The sequence below is a fragment of the Muscardinus avellanarius genome (assembly GCF_963383645.1).
Source record: "Muscardinus avellanarius genome assembly, chromosome: 17".
Classification (NCBI taxonomy): domain Eukaryota; kingdom Metazoa; phylum Chordata; class Mammalia; order Rodentia; family Gliridae; genus Muscardinus; species Muscardinus avellanarius.
The window spans coordinates 11872230-11899623 of NC_137803.1; positions in this window are offsets into that span (position 1 = coordinate 11872230).

The following is a 27394-nucleotide window of genomic DNA, read 5'->3' on the forward strand; positions in this document are numbered from 1 at the left end:
TATTGGTACATTGTAGTTTCACATCACAGTGAAGTTTAGAGGGACAGTGAAACACACACACTACACGGTGATCCTTCCCCAGTCTTCCTCTTCACCCCTCCCCTTCCCCATACACAATATTGTGATTGGCATTGGTATTTTACATATAAACATAACTTTAATGGAATTGTTTACCTCATTAGTTCTATCTACTTGTGTTTTGACTACCCTGTTTAACTCCAGCAATGCTATCCATACTGCCAAGGAAATTAGTGACCATTAAAAAAAAAAAAAAGACATAATACTATGTTGTACATATCTAGATTTCAATAAAAAATACTTAAATGGAAATAAATGGAAAACAATTATGTTAATCATTAATCAGCCTGATATTACCCCTCTCTGAAGCAACATCATATTAGCTAGAGTAAGATATAAATTACAAATATTTTCAAATCATGCTTAAATTAAAACATCAAAAGGCATACCTGCACATACTCAGAATCTCTTTGCCCTTAGTAGAGCCAGAAATACATATTACTATAATGTTCAATTATGTATAATCCAACTAAAATATTTATAAGCAATCATAATCAAACTAAAAGCCAAACATAATTTTAAAACATTCGTTAAAAAAAAAAGCTAAACTAAATATGTATATGGATAATGTCTTTCATACCCTCCTCTCCAAAAAGGAGAAAAAACTACAACACACTTTACACATTTTGAATGAAATACTAGCTAATCTACATTGGAGTACAAGTTTCGCAAGAATAAATGAAGTATTCTGTCTTTAAGGAGACCATGGTTACTGGGGAGAAGGAAAATAGTAAATATATATATATATATATATATATATATATATATATATATATATAATGTATAAATTTTCTAGTAATATATATGAGTAATAATACACACACACAATATATATATATATATAGTACATGCTTGTACCCAATCAAGAGATAAGCCTCTCTGGGCACTAAGCCATGCAAATAGAAAAAAAAATGTTAGACTCTTAAAGGTTTGTTATATTGGTCATAATTATTACTGGTGTTTTCCAAAATTTCCATCCCTCCATTTTTCCTTGCTGCTGTGGATCAGTATATTACGTGGTCCTTTTTATCCATGGAGTTCCAAAACATGAAAAAGTGTCTCCTAGGATCAGCATATTAAATGTACTGCAAGAACCCATAAAGATTTCTCTTTGACCTGTGACTTTTGTGATGGTCGTCTTGACTCTTAGGCTTCGGTCCCTGAGTGTCACTTGGGAACTGAGGCGTTGAGATTTGGGGAAGAAACTATTTTTAAGACTAAGATTTGGGGAGAGGATAGAAATATATCAACATAACTAAATATGCCAGAGGGACTAATGAGCTATGTAGGCTCTTGACACGGGATACCTACTGTAGATGTAAAACTGAAAAAGGAGGGAATGACTGACGCTGCCTCTCTTCCTGAACTGGGAGTTGGGGAAAACCCATGTCTCCTCCCATTTACTCACCCCTCATCCCTTACAACATATGATAACCAAAGAAATAAAGGAAGAAGTCTGTTTCTGGGATACAGTCCTGATAAATTTGTCATGGCCAATAAAGTGGTACAAGAAATTCTATGACTTTATATAAAACATGGGGTTGGCCCAGAAAGAAATGCCAGAAAGAGAATCATCAGGACAGGGCAAACAAAGAACAAGTCAAAACTGCACTCGAGCAGGGAAAACATCCCAAGCATATTTTATTCAACAGTCTGTTAGCTTTAAAAGTTATAAAGCTGGCTAACAAACTGCTGAATAAAATATGTTCTATCTTTCTACCTTGATAAATATGCTTCCAGGAGAACAAGCTGTATAAACCTGTTTTCTATATGACTCAAATTTGGAAAAATATCAAAGTCAAATGCATCTATTTTGCACATTTCTCGGTTCTGTGGATGGGCTGGCTATGTTTAGATGAGTACTAAAGACATACATAATTCATGAGAAATAATGCATTTATTTTATAAAATTTATTTTTATTGATTTCAGTTCTGAAGATCACTCACGATGCTGTTATCATCAAGGTTTCACATAATTTGTGTTATATTGAAGGGGTCGGCAAATTTTGACCTACGTTGCTCTGGCACAGCCCTAAAGATAAGAATTCATTTTAGAAAACTTTTTTTGGTGGTACTGGGGTTCCCGGAAGCCCTTCTACCTTCAGGCTACACTTCCAGTCCTATTTTATATTTTTTTTATTTGGAAACAGGGTCTCTTAAACCAGCGCTGCTGGCTTCGAACCTGCGCGATCCTCCTGTCTCCGCCTCCCAAGCATGGGGATTACAAGCGTGCGCCACCATGCCCAGCTGAAGTATTTTAAATGGTCAAAAATAATTAAAAGAAAAGAAGCTTTATTATTTATAAAATCATATTTTATTAAAAATTAAGTGTGCATAAGTGAAGTTTAATTGGAGAAGAGCATGCCTATTCATTTATATGTTGTCTTTGACTGTTTGAACACTAGCAGTGGAACTGAATAGCTTCAACAGAGGACTGATTGGACATAACCCTAACATAATTACCATCTAGCACTTAACAGAATAGTTTGCTAAGCCCTAATTTAAAGGACTGAGAAATAAAATTCAACCACATGCAAATATAAAAATTTTGTTATGTTTAGTAAGCAAAGTCTAAATGAAACTTAAAAATCTGTTGCCTTCAAAAATATTTGATTACATATTAAAACATTTCACTAGAAATAAGTGATAAAATAATCTATGTGTGTGTGTGTGTGTGTGTGTGTGTGTGTGTGTGTGTGTGTGTTTAGTACTGGGGATTGAGGCCAGGGATGTCTTACTACTGAGATATACCATACCTTCAGCCCTTCTTGCAACAAAGTCTCATGAAGTTGCTAAGGCTGGCCTTAAAATTTGTAATCCTCCTTGTCTCAGCATCCCAGGTACTGATATTACAGGTGTGTACCACCATGCCCGTCTTTGAGTAGCACATTTTGAAAACTCACTAGCATGATCCAGTTATTTTTATTTTTTAAATAAAGCCCAATCTCCTTTCATTTCATCAACAAACAGCAATTTCAGCTAAAATTCTATAATATTGTCAAGTTTACAATGATTTTTTTGTTTGTTTGTTTGTTTTGCGGGTCTGGGAATGGAACCCAGGGGCATTCGACCTCCGAGCTACAGCCCCTGCCCTATTTTTTATTCTTTATTTTGAAACCGGGTCTCACTGAGTTGCAGAGGGCCTCACCAAGTAGCTGAGGCTGTCTGCGAACCACAATCCTCGGGTCTCAGCCTCGCGAAAGCTGGGATTACAAGGGTGCGCCCCCATGCCTGGCCTCAATGATTTTTTTTTTTCTACCAGTTGAATTTTGTTACTGTAAGCAGACATGTTTTCCACCTAGTAACTACAGAAAGTTTTTTTTTTTTTTTGAGTGTGTGTACCCCGAGCCCTATTTTTTGGTTTATTTATTTATTTATTTATTTATTTATTTATGTGGTATTGGGGATGGAACTCAGAGGCATTCTACCTCCGAGATATCCCCCCAGTCCTAGTATGTATGTATATGTATATATATATATATATATATATATATATATATATATATATATATATTTTTTTTTTTTTTTTTTTGAAATAGGGTCTCACTGAGCTGCAAAGGGCCTTGCTAAGTAGCTGAGGCTGTCCATGAACCTGCTTTCCTCTGGTCTCCACCTCCAAAATGCTGGGATTACAAGCATGTTCCACCATGCCTTCTCAAAAAGTTTTCTTTTTAAGTGAATTTAAATTTAAAATTGAATTTCTCTAAAAATATAAAGTAAGATAGTATAGACAGAATGAAACTGTGGGAAAAGTTATAGAGTTATAGGAAAATGACAATTTTAGAAAATTATATCTAGATAATGAAAATCTTTTAAAAATTAAGAAAATATACCAGTATTATAATTTTAAATATACCATTATTATAATTTATTTACCTAAATCCAAGGTTTTTAGAAAAATACTTTGAATGTATAGTAAAGTATTCATGGACAAGAGGAACAGAAAAAGCCAGGTATGTGGTGCATACCTCTAATTCCAGCATTTGGGAGGCTGAGACAGGAGGATTGCAATTCAAGGACACAGCCTCAGCTACTTAGTGAGGCTCTTTGCAACTCTGTGAGACCCTGTTTTAAAATAAAGAATAAAATATAGCGCTTGGGGTTGTAACTCGGAGGTAGAATGCCCATGGGTTGTATTCCCAGTACTGAAAAGAAAAAAAAAAAAAAATCCCATAGCAAATAAAAGAGAACTGAAAATAAACACTTTTAAAAGGTGAAAAAGATAGCTCTTCACAACTAGGAAGGCAGAAAAGAAGGGAGCTTGGGTGAGAAAATAACAGGAAGCAACTGCTTGAAAATAGCTACCGGTGGCTAGAATTGCTTTTGTAGAGGTGATGTAGCCACCTATGAGAGACGGCTTAGGAATTTTGAGTTAGGGAAGATTATCTCTTGAAATATATCTCTTATGACTTACATGTCTAATTCTTTCATTTTTCATTACATGATACGTGTGTGTGTGCTTGTGCACGTGCATTTCTGTGGACTGAACCCACGTGCATTCTACCTCTGAGCTACACACCTAGTCCCTTTTATATTTTATTTTTAAATTGAGTCTCACTAGATAGCTGTGTCTCGCAGTGTTGCTGAGGTTGACCTAGAACCTTGATTCTCCTTTCTCAGCCTCCCAAGAGCTAGGATGACAGGCAAGCACCACCACATCAAGCTTACAGAATGCTGGTTCAGCGGTTTTTCCTCTCAATCCTTGTGTGACATCCAGGGCACTAACAAAAAATGGTAAACAATCTGCCCTTTCCCAACCAATTAGAAGGCACCTGTGAAGGTAGACAGACGGGCATGTGAGGCAGCTCATTGGTGGAAGGAGGTTTGAGGCCACAGCAGAGGACCAGACAACAACCAATAGAGAAAGGAAAGACCCGTGGCCTGGGAGGGAAGCTGGGCAGGAAGTGGGAGCGTGAAGCGGAAGTGGGTCCCTGTGACCTGAGGCAGAGGAAATTAAATGGGCAGTGGTTTCAGTCAAAGAAAATGGCTCTTAGGGTCAACAGAGAAAAATCACCCCAGCTTGGTGTGTTGGAAAATTTCAGAGGAAAAGGTTGGCAGTTAGCCCGTGGCAAATTCAAGAATTGTTTTTCTTTTTTCTTTTTTCTTTTTTCTTGTTTAGAACCATTTTTATTTTTTTTAAATTAGTGGTGCATTATAGAAATACATCGTAATGGGTTACAAGATGGTATGCACACATCACTCAATCACTTATTTTGGATTTTACTTAACCATAAAGAAAAATAAAATTATATAATTTGTAAGGAAATGGACGGAGCAGGATATTCCTTGAAAATCTGATTAAGAGTTTTAGACATCAACTTCAAAATGACAGGAAGTCATTGTGAAGTTCTGAACCAGCTGGTGCTCAATTTTTCACATTTTAGATATGCATCTATATCTGCATATGGAATAGTTTATTGGTGTATTATAATCCTACACCATAATGCAGTTCCTAGTGATATTGAGAAGCATGTGCAGCCCTCAGACTGGCTTAAAGGCTTCCCATTCACTGATGTTTTATTTGGATTTTTGTAATGTTTCTTATCATCTAGCCTTCAATTTTTTAAATAACAGAACATTCACCACTTACACTTTTTCAAATCATTTCATTTTAACTGAAAATAACATGGATATTCCTAGGCCTCAAAAGAAATATATAAAGTTTTGCATAACTTTGGGTATTCATAGCAATAATTTCATAATACGAAAAAGCATTCATTTGTTTTCTTCAAAAGGACTTGGAATACTAGTCCAGTTTTTCAGGTCTAGGCATTTGACATGGGTTTAACTGTATTTTAATTAAATTTTATATTTCTTTTGTATGTTAAAAATCAAAGCCGAGCGTGATGGCACAAGCTTGTAATCCCAGCATTTGAGAGGCTGTGACTGGAGCATCATGGTTCCCGTACAGCCTCAGCTACTTAGTGAGGCCCTCTGCAACTCAGTGAGACCCGGTTTCAAAATAAAAAATAAAAAAAATAGGGCAGGGGGTGTAGCTTGGAGGTAGAATGCTCCTGGGTTCCATCCCCAGACCTGCAAAAAAAGTTAATATTGTATGTATTTTGCCTTTTTTGGTATATGGGAAATCCAAACCTATGCAAGGAGTTATAATGCTCATGTTCTAGGATACAGCCAGCATTCAGTGTTTCCTACTTCATGGTATGCCAGTGCATTGGCTTTAATTTAGTTCAAGTATATAGTAACTCATTCTTTGCAGTAGAACTAACCTCTATATTTCTAATTAAGCAAATTAATCATATCACTAAGATATTCTTCATTTATCTGTTTTCTCCCTGTTTAATTTTCTTTTTATTGTAATTTTTATTTTTTTAATATTTTATTTTTTTATTTTTTTAAATTGGTGCATTGTAATCATATATCACATTGGAGTACAAGACTTGAGAGGATATACAAGCACACATCATCCAATTAGCCCTCATCCAGCCCCCATCCCATTCCTGTTTAATTTTCAACAAGTGCTGTCATACTTTGAATCTTGTTTTTAGAGACAAAAACAAAACAAACTAATAATCATTCTGATCTACGGCCAGCAGAGTAAATACAGGAGCCCCTGAATGGTAGATTTTCAATAGTGATACATTAATTGGCTATAGAATGTGTTCTTATATCTCTACAGTTTTATGGTTTTCAAATATATTCCCTGATTTCTCCATAAAGACATAAATTTTACTCTTTGAGAAAGAGTATTTAATCAAATTTCAACTTGCAATTGCTACAAAAAAATTTTATTCAAAGAATATAGAAATAAAAACTTTATTAGCCTTTCAGGTGAATCACAGATCCCCTGACTTTCACACTTAGTTCTAAAAAATTCAGAATATAGACCCAAAAATATAGCCAACATCACTGATTCTAAATTCTTGTATCTAAGTTTTGTAGCCAACATCACTGATTCTAAATTCTTGTATCTAAGTTTTGTAGCCAACATCACTGATTCTAAATTCTTGTATCTAAGTGTTGTTGGCTTTCCCCCATCTCTACGATGTCTATGTAATGCTCTTTTTATACAGAATTTTCTTTATTTCAGCTTGCCCAGGGCTTTGTCTCACATCTTAATTAACATCAACAAACAATATCTCAGACAATGTCAGCAAGGGCTTAATTTTTCCCAGTTTGCTTACCAAAACAGTAATACAAATTTTAACAAGAGCTGGGCAAAAGAATTACATGTTGTGCTTTTTAATTGAAGAAACAATTAAATTCAGATAGCCACTGGTAACCAATTCAAAATAAACTATTTCCAACAATCCTGAGTAAAATAAGAAGTGTATGAAATATAACATCATTTAAAAGATTAGCCCAAACTGGGCACGGTCTTACAGACCAGTAATCCCAGCAACTTATCAAGACCCTCTTTCAAAAAAAAAAATTAAAAAGGGCTGGTGATGTAGGTCAAAAGTAGAATGTCCCTGGGTTCAATACCGAATACCATAAATGAATGAATGAATGAATAATTAAATAATTAAATAAATAAATAAATAAATAAATAAATAAAGTTAGCCTAGGTACAATTAGTTCATTTTTGTAGTTATCTCTTCCAAGTATTTCTAGACCTTGAGAAATTATTTCTTCTTGGAAATGAAGCAAGAAAATAAGGGAGAAAGCGAGGGATAAAAGGAAAGAGAGAGAGAGGGAGGCAGGTATGCTAGGAAGAAATAACAGCAGCTCCTGAATAGGTACCAAGTAGCTACTGGTAAGGGAGTCCACCGATATTCATATAAGAAGTGTATTTTAGAGGCCAATTATGGTCAATGTTGTGCATTCTTCTCCTAGATCTTTAAGAAACGTGAGAGTATAATGGGGAAGATAAATTACGCACATGACATAAAGTAAAATTGTACATCTCAGCTGATACAGATCATGTTTGACCTGCCTAATTCAGCTGCAGGACAGTTACTTGTTTCAAATGCAAACCAGATATCCAGTGCTCACTGCAGACCCACTGAATTCCAGCCTGAACCCCTGGCAAATGCAAATCCCAAGCAAAATTCTAGCTATTACAGAACATGAACATCAAAATCTGTGAATTCCTCCTAAGAACAGAGTAAGTTTGAGAGAATTATAAGGAAAGTACCTGAAAGGTCAAAGAAAACAAATAATCGCAATACGCAATTACCAAATTACCACAACACATAATTACTCTAAATCTATGGGCACTTCCTCAAGGATTTTTTCACCAACAACAAAATTCTTAGCTTCAACAACAATAATAGTATTTCAACTTTTCTGAAGTTTTAAAAAAAGATTTTATCACTAGATATGACTGGACTCGAGATCACAAAACTTTCCTTATAACAGGGAACTTAATATTCAGAGTTTTCCCAAAGACAAACAAACAAGGATGATCAATGAAATATTTTCCTACAGTTTGTGAATTTTGTGGATTTTAGATAATTTTTAATGTTTTGGGATAAGGTGGAGGTAGTGAAGGTTGAAGATCTCTTTTCTGACTATATGTCAACCAGATCTCTGAATATAACTAGAGATAATATTAGAATTGTACTCTTTACTATCCTTTGCTCAAAATAACTTTTTCTATTTCCAGAAAAGAATTTTTTTATATGGCTTTTGGGCTTAGGAAAAGATCAAACCATTAAGCACTAAAAACTAGCCTCAGAACATATTAGTGGTATAGAGGAATGTCTAGGGAATCCTTTTTAGATGTTTTACATTCAATATTTACAAATGTGCCTGGAATATGAACGGAAGATAAAACCCATTCCAGGACAAGTGTATTGAATCAACTGAAATGCAAGCAAACATGTTCTTAAAAATTTTTATTTTTATATTAATTCAGAATTATAATGATTGTATTGTCTTTATAATTTTTCAAATAGATTTATACTAATCTTCACTAATCATTAAATAACAGTTCTTCATATAGATTAAATGCAGCCCTATCTAAAGCAAAACAACAAGAGTACAAAGATTTCAAGAAATCTAGCACATTAAGTAAAAGGTTGATATGACTGGCATCTCTAATACTACTACAAATCAAACAATGTTTATTTTTCCAGTGGGACATCTAGAGGAGCTGGCTGACCTGTGTACATTAATAGACAAATAAATCCTACATGCCTCTACAAATGGAATAGCAATGTCAAGCTTTATCTGGATCTTATTTGAGAATAATTGATTTGCTTTCTTAAAGACTGGCTCTCTAGGCTTCCAAGTCAGAAGAGTTTCCCAGGCTTTCAACCTTTTGACTGTAGAAGTCATTTTTTCAATCCTCATCTCCTGTAAGAATACCAATTGCTCATTATGGAACACAGTGTCAATAAGGTAGTGTTGTGCCAGTAAGAGTAGACATAGAGCTTCTTGACAATCTAAAAAGAGGTTTATGTAAAAGCTGGCAAGCTGATAGCTCAAGAAGAAAATTCCGCCATGTTAGACAATAGTATGTTAGACAAAATCCCAACAACTTAGAACTTTTTTTGTCCAACTGAAGGTGATTTCTTTCTTCTTTAAAATTTGTTATTGGTGCCTTGTAGTCATACACCTTAATAGGAATACAAAATGGTAGAGGTATATGGATACATATTAATTATTTAGCCCTTCTCCAACTATTTATACAGAATTCCCCTAGAAAAATTACAGGCCAAAGAAATATGTACTGGAAAGAAATCTTGTTTTCTATTTGGACTTTTACAACTCTCCGCTCTTTCTGTAGTCAAGTATACTGAGTGAATTCTTTGATCGTCTCAAAGAAGAAAAAGATAACTTCTGTGGATAATTTCACTTTATGTTTTCTTCTTTAAAATAATTATGTAGCCAGGCTTGATGGCACATACTTGGGATCTCAGTACTTGGGAGGCTGAGACAGGAGAAATGCAGATTTGAAGCCAGTCTCCCCAACTTAAGGTCTCAGTAACTTAGCAAGATCCTGTTTCCAAATAAGAAATTAAGTAGGTCTGGAATTTAATGGGTATTGCATTGAATCTGTAGATCACTTCTGGAAGTATGGTCATTTTGATGATAGTTATTCTGCCTATCCAAGCACATGGAAGATCTTTCTATCTTCTAATATCTTCTTTGAATTATTTTTTCAATGTTTTATAGTTTTCTTTGTACAGGTTTTTTACCTCTTGGCTAAGTTTATTCCTAGGTTGTTGTTTTTTTTTTTTGTGGGAAATCCTGGGTGGAAATGTTTTCTGAATTTTTTTTTCAGTGGATTTATGGTTGGTTCTCAGAAAAGCTTCTGATTTTTTAAGATTGATTTTATATCTAGACACTTTGCTGAATTTGTTAATCAGTTCTATAAGCCTTTTGGTTGAGTTCACTGGGTCTTGTACGTATAGTGTAATACCATCTGCAAATAGTGAAAGTGCGAGTTCTTCTTTTCCTATTTGTACTCCTTTGATTTCCTTTTCTTGCCTTATTTCCCTGGATACAGTCTCAAGTATTGAAGTATTGTGTTGAAGAGAAGTGGTGATAATGGATATCTTTATCTTGTTCCTGTTATTAATGGAAACCTCAAAGTTTTTCTCCATTTAATATGATGTTCAGTGTGGGCCTATTGTAGATTGCCTCTATGATATCAAGGTATGCTCTTTCTATTCCAATTCTCTGCAACACTTTTAGCATAAATGGATGTTGGATTTTATCAAATGTTTTTCAGCATCTATTGAAAAATTTATGTGATTTTTCTCGTTGGTTCTTTTTATATGATGAACTCCATGAACTGATTTTTATATATTGAACCAGCCTCGCATCCCTGGGATGAACCCTACCTGGTGATGGCGTATGCTTTTCTTGATGTGGTTTTGAATGCATGTTGCTAATATTTTAGCAGTTTTGCATCCAAGTTCATCAAAAGGCCTGTAGTTTTCCTTCCTTGAGCTCTCTTTGGTTTTCAGTTGTATCTTGGAGGGAGAAGGTCCCTGTACTGGATTCTATCCCAGTACACACATAAACAAAATCTATGAGTTAAGGATTCAAAATATTTGTAATATTACTGGCTCCTTAGCTTATAAAACTTCCACTACAATTCTGTCCATCCAAATCAAAAGTATAATGTTCAAAGACGCATAGATTTAAAAATCTAAATAGTATGCTATAATCTGACATTAACTCTTTATTGTTAACCTTTTTGAATTGTTCATTATTAACCCTTTTAATTTTGTAGAAATGAAAATGCCAATAAATAAGCAATTGTATTTCTATGAACAAACCTTAAAAACTTAATATGCCCTATATCGTGTGTGTGTGTGTGTGTGTGTGTGTGTGTGTGTGTGTGTGTGTGTGTGTTGTTACTAGGGATTGAGTCTCAAGGACATTCTACCTCTGAGCTGCAACCTCAGCAATATTTAAGTTTTTTTTTTTAATTTTAAAACAGGGTCTCACTAGGTTCATAAGTGTCTCACTACTTTCTGAGGCTATTCTTGATTCTGTGATCCTCCTGTCTCAGACTCAAAAGTACTGGGAATACAGGCATGCATAATCACTTTCAGCTTATAGGGTTTTTTTGGTAAAGCCTTCTTTAAAATGACTTATATTTCCAATTGTAGGAAAATGCTAAATATATTATTTATAAACAAGAAGATCATATATACTTTAGGTATGCCAAAGGTTTTATGTATTTATTGTGCGTTTACTAATTTATTTATTTATTTTGTATTGGTATTGATGGTACTGATCCCAGGGGGATTCTACCAATGACCTATACCCTCAGCCGATGTCTTATTTAATTTTGAGGCCACATCTTGATGAGTTGCTGATGATCCTGCTACCTTGCTGCAGCTGGCATTGACAGACACTGGAATCCTCTTGCTTCAGCCTGCCAAGTACTAGAATTAAAGTTTTGTGCCACCAAGCTGGGCCCTATCATTTTAATAACATAGTTAAATGTTTACAAAATGATTTAAATACAGATTAGATTGTGTTAATTCATATGTTTATTTTGTATATGGAGGAAAATTCAGATGAGAAAAACAGAGAGAGAAAGATGAGAGAGTTGAGTTATCATTGTGCAATTCTATAAAGTACTGCAAACTATGAACTTGCACAATTTAAATATATGGACTTTAGCCAGGCGTGGTATCACGTACTTATAATCTCTATGTACTTTGCAGTCTGATACAGGAAGACCACAGTTTTGAGGACAGCCTCAGAAGTAGTGAGACTCTAATCAATCTGGTAAGACAATAAAAATAGAAATACAGATGATGGAGGGGAAATCTCAACAAAGCTTGAATGGAAGGATAGGAGAGGAAGAAAGCTGAGGTTGTTCAATGGAGAAGCTACATACGAATATGTGTAATAGCATAATACAACATGATTAACCTGGACACTCTCTATTGGGGGGAAAGGGGAAGGGCATGAAGCACAATCTAAATGTAAACCACTCTCAATATGTTCCACTTATAAAAATTAAAAATTAAAAAAAGAAATAAAAAGTAAAAAAAAATGGAAATAAAATGGAGCTTGGAGTGGTAGCTCAGAGGTAAAATGCCCCTGAGTTCAATCCCCAGGGCAAAAAAAAAAAAAAGAAAAGAAAAGAAAAAGAAAAATGCATGAACATTAGAGTATGTGAATTGTATCTCAGTAAAATTGTAAAAAACATCAGATTCAGATTATTTTAGGAAATGTTATTAAAGTAGAATCTACATAAAATACCTACTTTAGGTATATAGTTTGATAAATTATAACGAATATTTACACCAACAAAACCACAATATAGAATATTCTTTTTTTAAATTTATTGGTGCTTTGTAATCATACATCATGGTCAAGGCATACATGCACACATCACTTCTACTTCAGAATATGTCATGTGCTTCTTTTCATACAATTTTTTTTTTTTTACCTTCAGATACAGAAAAGCATTTACAAGATTTTTTTTTTCGCTGAAAATAGAGCATTTTCTAGAGTTTCATATGAATGCATGAATTTCACACACTGTGAATTCATCTATCTGGCTCAATATGTTTTTGAGATTGTATATGTTTATACTGATAATTAGTGTTTATTTTATAATGAATTTGAGGGATATTTACAATTTTCCAGCATTGGTGTATTATGAACAAAGTTACTATAAACATTACTACACACTTAAGTGTGCTATGTTTTATTTCTCCTAGGTAAGTTTTAAGGGTAGAAGTAGTGGATCATATAATAGCTTTACCTAACTTTGTAAGAAACTGTTAAGCTATTTTGCAAATTTTAAACCTCCTCAGCAATATGTAAACATTTTTTAATTTCCATATTCTCCAAGTATTAAAATAATAAACTTTTGTATTAACCATTCAGATAACTATGTAGTATGTAGTTCTAATTTATTTTTCCTGATGACTGAGGATATACGCAAATATGACTCATGATATACTTGATTACTGTTATTAGATATCCATGTCTTTATCAGGAAGATTTCCCCATCTTTTCCCAAGTTTTTATTGGTTTACATGTAATTATTATTAGGTTAGAAATTGCAGCCCAACTGTCAGGTATATAAGCAAAAACCAGCCTTGAAACAGCTGCAACATTAGACCTGCCATAGCTTCGAAGAGCCACCCTCCTCAGGTCACCGCTCCTGTGGATGTCCATACCCCATGACTACGCGGGACAAGTGTTTAGGAGCTGGACAATGTTAGGCTGGCGTGGAATCCTCAAAGACAATATTAATTTCGAGCATCCAGTAAAGTTACTGAAGATTTGCAAGGCCCAGAATGCAAAGTGCCTTCTCTGTCAATTTGTTTTCTCTCTTCCCTTTTAAAGGACTTGACCCCTGATTATTATCTCACATCACAAAACTCATCTCAGTGTCGGTTTCCAGAGAAACCAATCTGAACCATGGTCTACAAGTTCTTTCTTTAATTTTGGAAGTTTGTCTTTAAAAAGTGAAAATTTTTTTCTTCTTTTTCTTCCTCCTCCTCCTCCTCCTCCTCCTCCTCTTCCTCCTCCTCCTCCTCCTCCTCCTCCTCCTCCTCCTCCTCCTCCTCCTCCTCCTCCTCTTCTTCTTCTTCTTCTTCTTCTTCTTCTTCTTCTTCTTCTTCTTCTTCTTCTTCTTCTTCCTTCTCCCTCTCTCTCTCTCTCTCTCTCTCTCTCTCTCTCTCTCTCTCTCTCTCTCTCTCTCTCTCTCTCTCTCTCTTCCCCCCCCTCTCTCTTTTTTGTTTGTGTGTTTGTTTTGGGTACCACAGAATGAAGCCCCAGGGGTATAGCTGTACCTTTTGACTACTTCCTCAGTAATCTTTTTTAAAAACAGGGTCTCTCACTTAAATCATCAAGGGTCTCAGTTACAATCATCAAGGGTCTCAGTTACTGAAGTTGGCCTTCCTGTCTCTACCTTGCAAGCACTGGGACTACATGCTTAAGCCACCATGCCCACTGGCTAAAAAGCAAATTTTATCATTTACAACTCAGTGTGTTACAGAAAACAAAAGTGGTACTATATTTCCTCTCAACTGACACAGTTAAATTTTAGGCAACCTCGATATGCCCAATATTAACTTAAAATATGTGCCGTACCCATACATTATAAATTAAAATATAAATTATCTTGAAGGTGAAGTCTACTGTATTGTTTTTGTACTGAACATTGAATCCAGGGACATTCTACTTTTAGGCTACACGCCATCCCTGTTTTATTTTGAAATAGGGTCTCCATACGTTGCGGAAGGCCTCAATAAATTGCTGAGGCTATCTTCAAAACTGCTATCCTCTTATCTCAGCCTCCCAAGTACACCAATGATAGGTGTGTGCCACCCTGCCTGGCAATTCTACTGTATTTTACTTTATTAAGAGTTCTAATTTTCAAAACTTAAATATCAAAAACATATTAATAGTTCCTTGAAACACTTTTAAAAATCCTAATGTTTTTATTCTTCTGAGTACTACTCACAGATTTCCATGGCTAGCGTGTGTTTCCTAAAACGGAAAGTGCATAAGTTTAGTGTTTATTAAAAGGAAGGAGAAAGGAAAGAAGGGAAGGAAGGTTGTTGGTCCTTGTTTTATGTTTTGGCAAAGTTCAAGTTTAATCCCAGTGCCCATGCTCAGACCCCATTTTCCTCTGTGTGCTAAGAGTTTATGTTGGTAGTATAATATTTATTTTTCAGGCATGCTTCTCTTGTCTAACTTTTGCTCAGAATATTGCTTTATTCCTTCCTCTTGCCTTATCTCCAGACTCAGTTCCTAGCCTGATCCTGTTCACATTTCTGTAGTCTGCCTCACCCTGTGGCTCAAAATGTGATGGTCAATATCATGTTCATAAAATGACTGTGAACACTCTACTGATACAATTATAGTCAAACTTCTATTTGCAATCGTGCTAATCTACAGAAAGACTCATTTGAAAGAATGTAGTCAATAAAGATTCTACATGATAAGTGTAGAAATGCTGGATATTCATTAAGCAAATGTCCTCCTACCTGGAGCATTGTTTAATCTTACCAAATGCCCTTTAATCGGTTCTCTAGTTCCAAGTACATTATCTGCTTCATAATTAATGCCTGAGCTCTCAGTCTCGGCTAAATCCAGAGTATACAGCCACAGAGTACAAGAGAAGTGAAGGTCAGAGAAGATTCCAGAGCACAAGAGAAAGAAAAAAAAAGAATATAAGACAATTATCAAAACCTCAATCACTGAAAACAACAACAAAAAATTCACATAAATAAAATTCTGCAAGTACTTCCAAGCTATCTAATCACAGCTATAAACATGAACACATCCACATAGATACACATTCACACACACACACACACACACACACACACAGATACACACAAAGACATACACAAAGACACACACACACACAAAGACACACATATATTCTCTGTATATCAATAAGATAAGGAAAGAAGTTGGCTAAATTAGCCAGAGAGAAAACAGGATATTCAGAGGTGTCAAGAACAACACTAAATAAAAGAAAGATATACCTGGCATCCAAAACACGCCTTTTGTTCCTGCCGTATAGATATTAGAGAGAGATGAGGGGAGAGAGGCACCCTGTACATAATGACCTTTAATAAGGGATGAAGAGTTTTCCGGACTCCATCATTCCCAGGGTCACAAAGTGCTAAAACTTTTGCACTAATTTACCACCTGCCAGTCTCCTCCCCCTTCTCGCTCTGCTCCACCTCGGAGGTGAGTGTGGGTACTGCTGACAGGGCAGGTATAATTCTATCAGTAAAAAGCTCCACGACAAGCACAGTTGCCTGCTGACCTTCATTCCCTGCTTCAGATGGGGAGCATCTGGCGGCTCCGTGATTCCGTGTTTCCATGCGGGCAAAGCTTTGTGCACAGCTCCAGGGCTTCACTCCTTCATGTCAAAACCCCCTTAGCAAAAATTAATGAAGGAGGAAATGGGGCATGAGGCACAACTACACTCTTCTCTCTCGGATTGAGGATTTAAGGTTTTGAGTCGCATAAAGCATGCGGCTTCTTAAAGGGATATTCCATGCCATCTTTTTTTTCTTTCTTTACTGTGTTGGTTGTGGGAATTGAACCCAGGTCTTTACATACACGCTAAGTGCATGCTGTCAGTAAGTGACTCATAGCCTTCCTGACATTTTATCACCACTTTAGAGGAAACAAACTTCCACAGGGAACACAAACTGATTAGCCTCTAGAATAGGGTTACTGCATGTATATATCACAATATTGCTGTATGGGTTTTAGAGGGAAAAGGTATTTTTTTTAATGGCAAAGAAAGTATTCCATGTCTATGTCTTTACCTTCTGAGTTGCTATTAAGGCACAAACATAATAGCATACTTATGCCGGGTAAATTTCTAAAATTAGATGTTTTACATGAACACAGTTTCCTTCAGAGATCGAGCCATTCAGATTCATAGGTTTCAAAACCCCAGGCTCCCAAATGCCCTTTTAGGAGAGCTAAGGTCCCTAAATTGAGGCCTGAGTGTAGTTATCCAGGTAAGCTGAAGACAAAATACATCTGTGAAGCAAATTGCTTCAGAGTTAATGCGGGAGCCTGGATATAAGGCGATAAAACCAATACATTTTAAATTTTAATTTTAATTTTTAACAAGAGCTTACTATACTATAGCCTATGCTGATTCATCCACCTCTACCAGAAGCATTATTTAATCTTAGCAACTTCACTTGAATAGGTTTTTAATAGAAACATAAAGCGTTACTTGGCAATTCCCCATTTTTTAAGTAATTTCTACAAGTCTCACAAGGAAAGTATCAACTGTTCTTCTTCCAACGGTCCTTTGAACAGACTTGCAACATATTGATAACAGGCCCTTGTGTGTCAGAGGGCAAGAATACCTATCCACCAATGTATAAAGACAAGGTTACTACCTAGAGGTAAGGGCAGTCACCATTATACTGCTTACAAAAATTTAAAATCTCCAGCCTCTGTTTCTTCTGTCCTTCTGTTGTAGGTTATAACAAGTGTCCTTAGGTTCAGTTATTAAATAGCCTGTAGGATCTGAGGGTTAGGGAACTGGCAGAAGCATACCAATACCCCCACTACTTCATGGGTAAGAGTAATAAGGAGGCTTTTTTCTTCACCCATTTGACTGGAACACGGTCCTTTACTTGAAAGTAGGAAACAACTGAAGATCCTTCCAACTCCTCATACAATCATTATAAAAATACTGTGACAGAGATATGGCCTTCTGAAAAAAGGAAGTTCAAGGACCTCATGGACAAATTCATGAGATCTGAGTTGTGTCTTTGGTAATTGATAGCAAATGTATGGAAACAGTAGCATAGTCTTAAACTGTAAAAACAACAACATGGTTCTCTGTTTATTTCCAATTAAGTGAGAAAAAATAAGATGATACTTATAGGCAAAACACAAGAGAGAGACCCAAATTATGCTGTTTATTATTGATTTATTTCTTGGTAGGGGATTGACTTAAGGATCTTCCCTGTTAGCAAGTAAACCCAAACTAAATTTAAGAACCAGCTAAGCAACTTAGTTTTCTGAAAATATATAAGTAGATTCTAGTACATAATTTCCTCATCAACCATCAGAAAAATGCTGTCAATAGCAGTTGTAAAAGCTAGATCTAGGCTATGTCCTGGTGGGCAGAAGGACCCTCCCCTGCTGTGGTTGAGGTCTGGATTGTCCTGCAAAAGCCCTTGTGTTGAAAGCTTGGTCCCCAGTCCTACAGTGTTCATAGGTGGGGCGTTTGAGAAACTGAATGGATCATGAGGACTCTGACCCCATCAGTGAATTAGCTAATTGATAATTCAGTGGAATTGTTGGGAGGTGGTGAAAACAGCAAGACGGGGCATAGTTGGAGGAAATAGGCCCCCGGGGTATGTTCTGGTAGTGTATACTATGTCTCTGGCCTCATCTTCTTTCTCTCTGCTACCTGGCTGCTTTGAGTTGAGCAGATTTCCACCTCAGTGTCCTTCCACTATGACATTCTGCCTCACCTGAGACCCAAGCAATGGACCAGCCAACCATGGACAGAAACCGTGATCTAAAATAAATCGTCTCCAACTAAAGTTATTTTTCTCAAGTGTTTTGTTCAAGCAACTAAAAGCTAATACATCTCTCTATCCGATAATAGTTACAAAAGCATGTTTTTTATTATGCATAACATAGGAAGAAATGTGCAACAACTTTGAGCAGTAAACAAGTAATTCATCAACATTTTGCCTGGTTAACCTGTGAGATTAGGAGACCAGGTCACATAAAAGATGCTTAGGGAGAGCAGCAACATCTAGTTTGTCTTGTAGCTTCTGTATCTATCACAGCAATTTTATATCCATTCAGAGAAGCCAATAAAATGTCTCTAAGCTTTGCTTCTTTTGCAATGAATCCTGTTATAAGGAAGTTTTATTCATATCTGGGAAAATCCCCTGCGACAGAAAAACTCCTGTGAGAAACTAGAAATGATACCTTGGCTATTATATTATTCAGAGGCTCTTACTGTTCCAAATGGAGTTTTCAAGAATAATGAAGGTGACCCATAGGAGGATGAGAAACTTACCCAGAGAAATCTTGGATAAGTTCTTGAAGTCAGGCTTAACACCTGGGGAGATGTCACTAGCCTAAGGAGAGATCTTAAGTAATGCCATTTTAGTGATGAAGAACAGATGCCTTGGATTAAGGTGGGCTGCTCAAAGAAAGTCACCTTGTGTGATCCAAGACTGAGTTAGCCACAAACGGCTGAGTTCGGTTTCATGGCTGCAATAGATCACATCATCCTGAAAGATGTCAACGTACAACGCTAACAGGTCCTAATATTGAAGGTTTATTTGGTTGAGAGATGAGCTGATACCATGCTTCTCACAACAAAAAGTACATGCAAACCTTGTTTAGCGGCATGATGTTATTTTTGTCCTATGTGTCATAAATCCCTTCTAAGGCCTTTCTCAAGACCTGGATATTTTAAAGAAAATAAATAAGATTACTGCAGAGATCTATTATGCTCATTACACTAAGAGGAACCAAAAACTATATGCATCATTCTGAGTGTTATTTGGGATGTAGGATTGGAAAGAATAAAACTTTTATAGCTCTGGGGAACACATATGCCAAAATCACACTTTTATCCAGACTGTGGAAGAGAAAAGCATTCACATTTAGCTAGTAGGTTTGAGCAGAGTGATGAAAAGAAGCTACCATGACCTTATAAGTCAGAGTTTTGGGGCCATTTAAATGTAAAATTGTTGTTACTACCTCTAAAAGCATTGTTGGAACTGATGGTTTGTGCATGCACTTCCCCTGCAGGTAGCTCCTAGAGAAGATTTTCCATATCTAGAAAATCACAAGAGAAGTGCTACGTATATATATATATTTTTTTCTTTCTAAATTCATCCATTTTCCATTTGCAATCTACAGTTGGTCAGGATTTATCCCAAGTCTTCTCTGTTCTGATTTTCAAAGCTTTCATTGCACACATAGCATCTTGTTGGTTGGTGAATCAGAGTCATCGGTCTCAACAGCCATGACTGGAATATTATCACTCTACCACCTGCAAGGTCAAAATAAACCTCAACAAACCTGACGACTTAAATTTCTTTCAACAGTTGACATGGATCCCAATACTGCTGTCTTCTCAACCGCTATCAGAAAACAAATGTTAGAGCCCCTTATTGGACTCTACTTTGTAGAAATGATGTGTGTCTAACATTAACATTCTTCATTTTTTAAAAAATCTTTTATTGGGCACTGCAGTCATACATCTTAATGGAGTAAAAGATGGTAGAGGCATACATGCCCACATCACTCATTTATCCCTTCCCCAATCCCTACCCCATTCCTTCCCCCTCCCTCCTTCTCATGTTTGGCTTCCCGATTGACTTTGTTATGTCTATGAATGTACATCATGCACATTAAGGAATTTCTCTCTTCTCCTCTCCCATGCCCCTCAGTTAGGTCACCTTTTACTCATCTACTGTTTCTTCTTCTTTGTCTAGAGTTTTTGGACTTTTATACATAATAATTCACAAATCAGTACCCTTTGAACACAGACCATCAAGCTTCATGAAAGCTGTCTAGCAAACTATGCACAGTCTATTTTGTGCTTCCACATATTGAATGGCCTTTTTGAATGTAGAGTGTATATGGCTGATGAAGTGGCCAGTGGGCTTTTGACAATGTGAGGCAGCCTCAAAGTAGAGGCCACCGATAGGATTTGACACTGTTGACTTCCATGAAACAGCAGCCAGGATTATAGGTTTTTGTTGAAACTCAATGCCTGTTTTGACATGGGGTATTTTGGTCTTACTTTCTACATAGGTTACTAGGACTCAACTAGCTACAGTAGTCAGCTATAAATGTTATAATTAAGAATGAAGGTGATCTGTTTTAGTCCTTTTATTTTTATTAATCTACTTGAAAAGTAGAAAAAATGTTTTTGTCCCACTGCCTTAAAGTCCTTGGTCTTGGTCTCTAGGGCTCTGAATTCTCAGAGATTTCCCTAAATATCTGGGTTTGGTTCATTGATGGTTTGGCTAAGCTCAACTTTAATAAAATTAACACCAGCTCTGAAGAACAAGAAATTACCCGGCTACTCTTCTTAGTGGATAGAGTTCACAGGCATTTTAAAAGGTCTGACATTCACTTTGATAAACCCTGTTAAAATTTTACCGGAGCAGGAATTTTTGCAGTAGCCCCGTGTTTGGTCTGTCATTTGGGATACTACGGGTTGCAGATTAATATTCCTCTCTTTGATGCCATGAACTGCAGAAACGAATCCCAGCTACTGATGAAACATCTAGATGTGCCATGTAGATGACCAATGTCTGTGTCCTGTGAACAGTCAATGTGAACCTGAATTTCACAGCCTAAACATCATTTCTGCATCTACGTAGCAGCACATCGTCTGTCTTAGACTTCTTTTCTGATGAGAAGATCAACACCCCATACCAGACTTAGGATTTTGGCTACTGTCAATCTGTTATCTTACAGGGAAGGGTGTTACATTGATTCCCATTGAAAGACACTAGGTGATCTCTTACACTACACTGTAGAAACTTTCTCACTATAATTGGAGGTAACTCCCCATGCTGACATGTTTTTAGGCTCCACTGTTTCCAGACTGTGGAATCAGCTGATTCCAGTCACATTAGTCATAATACTTTGATCTCTGACAGGGGATGGGACAATGTGCTTGGTATAACTAGATGTTATTCATGAAATACTGGTGAGCATTTTATCCCAAGATCCACTCAGCGATGAGTGCTCTGTTTCCAGTCATCCACAGGACCTCACCACCTTGCCAGTATTTGGCATCCTTGCTAATCTTAATGTTAGCCATTCTGATATGAGTGCAGAGATTCCACACTGTGGTTCTGATCTGCATCTTTTAATGTGCTTAGGTACCATCTTTACATGCTCCTGAGTAAAATATCTGTTCATGTTTTGCCCGTTCTCTCAATGATGCTTTGCCCTCTTCTGTTCTGTGATCTTTATATATGCACTTTGATATGTGAGTCACAAAAATTTCCCCATTGTAGCCCATGTTTCCATTTCTTTACAGAGTTTCTTTTATTATTTTCCTGTACTTTCAGGGATTGAACTCAGGGGTATTCTACCTACGACCTACAACCCCAGCCCTATTTTTTATTCTTTATTTTGAAACAGGGCCTCACTAAGTAGCTGAGGCTGGCTGAAAACCTGCAATCCTCCTGTCTGAGCCTCCCAAGAACTGGGATTAGAAGCGTGCACCACCATACATGACTCTTTTGTTTTTGTACAAGATAAAATTTATTAATTTTTATGAGGTTCAGCTTATTTTTTACCTATTTGGGCTCATATTTTTGATATCTGGTCTAAATTTTTTTTTATCCTTGATCTTGAATGTTTTTCTGAAATTGTATATGTTCATAACTTACAGGTAAATTTTAAATCCATTTTATGTTAATTATGAAATTTAGCTTCATCTTTTGCCTACAATTACTTAAGTACCATATATTGGAAAGGCTAATTTCCTACATTGAATTGTTCTTCTATCTTTGTCAAAATTCACATAAGAATTCCACATTTCATGTGGGTCAATTTCTGGCTTCTCTATGCTTATAATTTTCACATTAGGTCTTTTGAGGCTCTGATCTTGATAAGTACCCATTTAGAATTATTATATATTCCTGGTGAAATATTCACCTTATGATTATTTTATATCTTGGTTATTTAGTCTCATGCAAACTTTGACTAAGTTTATATTGACTACAGTAATTTATGATAATTTGACTGTCTTCTCTCTAAAACTTAGTTTATAGCTAGATACCCTGTTTCCTACTTATTGATATACCTTTATAGAAATTAAATTGGACTTTGATAAATATTAATAGAAATATATTAATAAATTTTTATTATAGAATGCATATCTTACAATTGGTTGGCAAGATTTTAAAAGATAAAATAATAAATATTTGTATATATAAATTTTAAATGATTTTTAAGAATCTGTATTTTCTCAACAGAATCCTTCCATTATTGGCATGTACCACTATATAGTTAACTTATTGTATTCCTGCATAAAGGATATCTTATTCTTGGCAACCTCATGCTAAGAAAGAATGGCTATCCTATTGGGATACTAGGTATCATTACTATAATAAAGGAACACAGAGAAAAAAGATCATTCTACTTTTAATAATTTAAAAATTTATATAGGATTCACATATATAGTAGTTGGTAAATCCAAAATTGGCTGTTTAGTTACAAGAGACGCAAGTATGGTGAATTACATCTATAACCCCAGTACTTGAGTGGAAGAGAAAGGTTGATCATGGGTTTGAGGTCAGCCATAACAACTTAGCCATACCCTGTTCCAGGACTGCAAATAAAAAGCACTAGGGGTGCATCTCAGAAGTTGCAAGAGAAAAAATAGTAATTGACATATACATAATATAGAAATTAGGAATCAGATTTAAATTGACTTCTTAAGTTGGCTCTAAATATGTGGTTGTTTTTACATTTACCATACCAATAAAGTTAATCTTAATCAAGTCAAATATCTATTATTATGGCCCATCAGATCATAACCTGAGATCCAAATTGGAATGCAGATCAACTGAATGCCAAATCATACTGATAGATGAAAGGGTTGAGGGAGTGTTCCAGAGAGAAATCTCTGTCTGGCCCACTTCCACCTCGTGGGTTGAGTGTCCTAAGGAAGATGGTGAAGATCTGTTACTTGATTTCTGGGTGTCTTTCTACAATTCAGGTGAACAAATGTATATTGGTTCATGATTCCTACTGTTACTAAATACATGGGAAAGCATTGGTTAGAATAATACATGATTGAGCATTATTGGAAGACACATTAAAATGTTTTGGACTAATCAAAAAGTTTCATATTTCTAGGTTTGTGTTCTTACCCAGATAGGGGAAGCACAGCCTTAAGTCCTTAAGTATTTGATTTTTTTTTTTTTGCAGTACTGGGGATGGGTCCAGGGGATTCTACCTCTGAGCTACACCCCCAGCCCTATGTTTTATTCTTTATTTTGAAACAGGGTCTCACTGAGTTTCAAAGGGCATCACTAAGTAGTAGCTGAGACTGTCTTTGAACGACAACCCTCCTGTCTCATGCTCCCAAATGCTGAGACTATAAGAGTGTGCCACCACGCCCGGGAAGTATTTGGAATTTTAAAAATGTACTCTCTTGATCAGGAAATATGGTGATTGTGTGTTTTACACATAGTGATGTTAATTATTAAGTGGTTAAAATAGAAAAAAAGAAATTAAACATTTTAAGAAGAAATCCATACATTGAAGTTGTAATATTTAGTTTTTATAAAACTCAGTATAATTTTAAATATTTAACTTGTGCAAAACAATGAATTTTACAAAACCCTGGACTCGCCTAAACAAAAGCTTTTACTAGCTAAACAATTTAAAGATATTCTAAAATCCCATTTTTACAAAAAGACACAACTATTTTTCCAACAGGCATTTCAATATTTTAAACCAGACCTTAGCAGAATTTCCCCCACCAATAGTGAATTTAACAAATGCACAAATTCTAAGAATGAGCAAGACATTTAAAAATCAATTGTGAATTCTTGCTATATCAAACAATGACTTCTTTAAGTGTGTTTGCCCTTCAAAGTAGAATGCAAACATTTTCAAAGTTATAACAATTCTAATGTTAGCACCAGGCAGTGTTTTCCCATCTTAAAGCAATCCTTTAGATGAGGATGTCTTTCCACTATTAAGAAAACATCTGTTAGAGGCTCAGCAATTAAGACAAATAGTTTCCTCTCTAATTGTTTGTATGTGAAATGAACACTAGGTTATTAAGAGGCGCCCACGCCATGACAGATAGGAAGCCAGAGGAGAAGCCAAGCACTGGCAAGTGCAGGCGTGAGCTCTGAGCTGCCTCTGGAGACCCACTCTGTCACTGAAATTGAGATGAGGGTCAAGACAAAGGAGGTCCACGCAGTGGCACAGAACCAGAGCTCTAAGCAATAAAGAGAACTTTCCTGAGCTCACATAGCACTTGCTCTAAAAACGTGGATGTGTGGAGACACAGAGGTCACAATAAACTCAGTAAACCCCGAGTAACCCCAGCGGTGATGCATATACCAGAGATGACATAAACCTGTCTGCGTTTTACATCCTGTTCCACATGCTCCACTTGTAGGCTCAACAATAAAAAAAAATGCATTCCACATACCATTCAGTCGGAATCACCCTTTGATTAAATTTTATCGATGATGTAATTCAAGTATCTTTAGTGACTAAAACTTTAATTTCTTAATAATCGAGCATTCAGTGGCTTCAAAAGATAATAGCTGTGAAAGTCCTTTGTTTAAGTATTTCTCTAAAACTCATCTATTAGAATCATGGAAACCAGAATTTGACTCTGCAGTCTCCTGGTAGATGGAGAAATGCTCCAGACATCCGGCACAGCTGAACAACATTGTTGAAAGTCTTCAGAAGTTGACATGCAGCTCTAAGTTGGCAGTTTGAAGTCTTCTGACCTCTTTGTGACTTTCCTGAATTGAGCTCCTTCAATGCAACCAATGACAAGAGAAATGGTCCATGCTGGATTGATATTAAGGCTCACCTCTTTTCAATTCTTTTTTCAGTAGTCTCGGAGGAGGGAAAGGATCAGACATGCTCCCTTAATTTTGTTTCCTGGCAATTAACTCCCAGAATAACACCAAATAATTACAACCATAACATTGCAGAGAAAGTTAGAGTAGCAGTAAATGTTGCTAGGCTGTGATCTTTTGACAAACAAGCCCTATAAATGGTACAAGGCTGACTTGCACACACCTGGTAACCGGCTCTGCACTGATGTGCAGAGAATCTGGGAGAGTTCATTTTGCTGAAAGAAAGAACTAAATGCTTGAAGGATGACTTTTTTTTTTGGAGGGGGAGTAGAGAACAGGAGAAATAACGTGCAGAAAGGATGCATTAAATGGTAAGCTAGGAGAAATGAAGATACATTTCTATATTTTCTGGTGTACTAATTTAACCATTCATTTTGTTTTCTTTCAAGGAAATAGAGAAAGACAGACAAACAGACAGACAGACAGAGTTTTCTTGTTCCTCTCCCTAATGGTACACAACAGGATGGCACTGAGTTATGAAATGTATGAGCAGGTATAAAGTGGAACACTTTGCTGGGTGTGGTGGTGCTTGCCTATAATCCCAGTACATGGGGGGTGGAGACAGGAGGATCACAGGTTCACAGCCAGATTCAGCAACTTAGTGAGGTCCTACACAACATAGTGCAGTTTCAAAATATAAAATAGGGCTGAGGCTGTAGTTCAGAGGTACAATGATCCTGGCTTCAATACCCAATATCTTACACACACACACACACACACACACACACACACACACACACGTGTATGCACGCACAACTGAAATACCTGTTTTACCAAAATGATGTCCCATACACATCCTGAAATATCCATCATCAGTCAGGGGAGTCAATTCCACCCACACCACTGCATATAGTTTTGGTTCTTTTTTTTGGGGGGGGGGGGTGAGGGGTTACTGGGAATTGAACACCAGTGGCATTCTATCTCTGGCCTACACCTCCAGACCTTTCATTTATTTTATGTTAAACAAGGTCTCTTGTTAAGTTGCTGAAGCTAGTCTCAAACCTATGATCTTCCTGTCTCAACTTTTCAAGCACAAGAATTACAGATTTGTACCAATACACTCAGTTCTCTATGTTTATATTGGTGAGAAATCTAAATTTGTTTTGACATTAGTTCTAGGTAACACATAAATACTTGGTACTTAAGTACTTAGTATCCTAAATACTGAATGCTAAGTATGTGGTATTTAATTAATACTTAGTGTTTCAATAGTGGCTGAACTTCACTTGGCAAGTCTAGCACACACACACACACACACACACACACACACACACACTTGTGTATTCTCATTGATTTACAATCATGGAATAAACACTATGACACACATCTGATTATTCAGGTCTATTTTCTATCATTCAAAAACAAGTTAGATTAATCTATTTCTACTACCAATAGAAAGGGACAGAGAGAAAATATGCACTTTTGCTAGAATGGAGAATGATTCCTGTTTATTTGACATATTACCATGTTTCCACGTGCACAGGAATTATCAAATCCTCCAAACAAGTGTTCACAATCTTCCTAACTTGAGGTGTCCATATTAAGAGTCTGTAGCATTTACTGGACCCTCTCTATTAGCCTCAGCTTTTATAGCCTTTCAACCATTGGTTGCCTTGATTTCTATCAGAGTTCTTTCCTCCATTTCTTGTTTTGATAGATCACTACTAGAAGACTTAAGTTTTCAGATAAATATAGCCTATAGCCATACTCTACCCCATCCTTTAACACATCAACTCTACTAAAACCACATCTGAGATATATATATATCTGTCTCTCTTCTGGTTACATCTTCATAGACTATCTGTAGC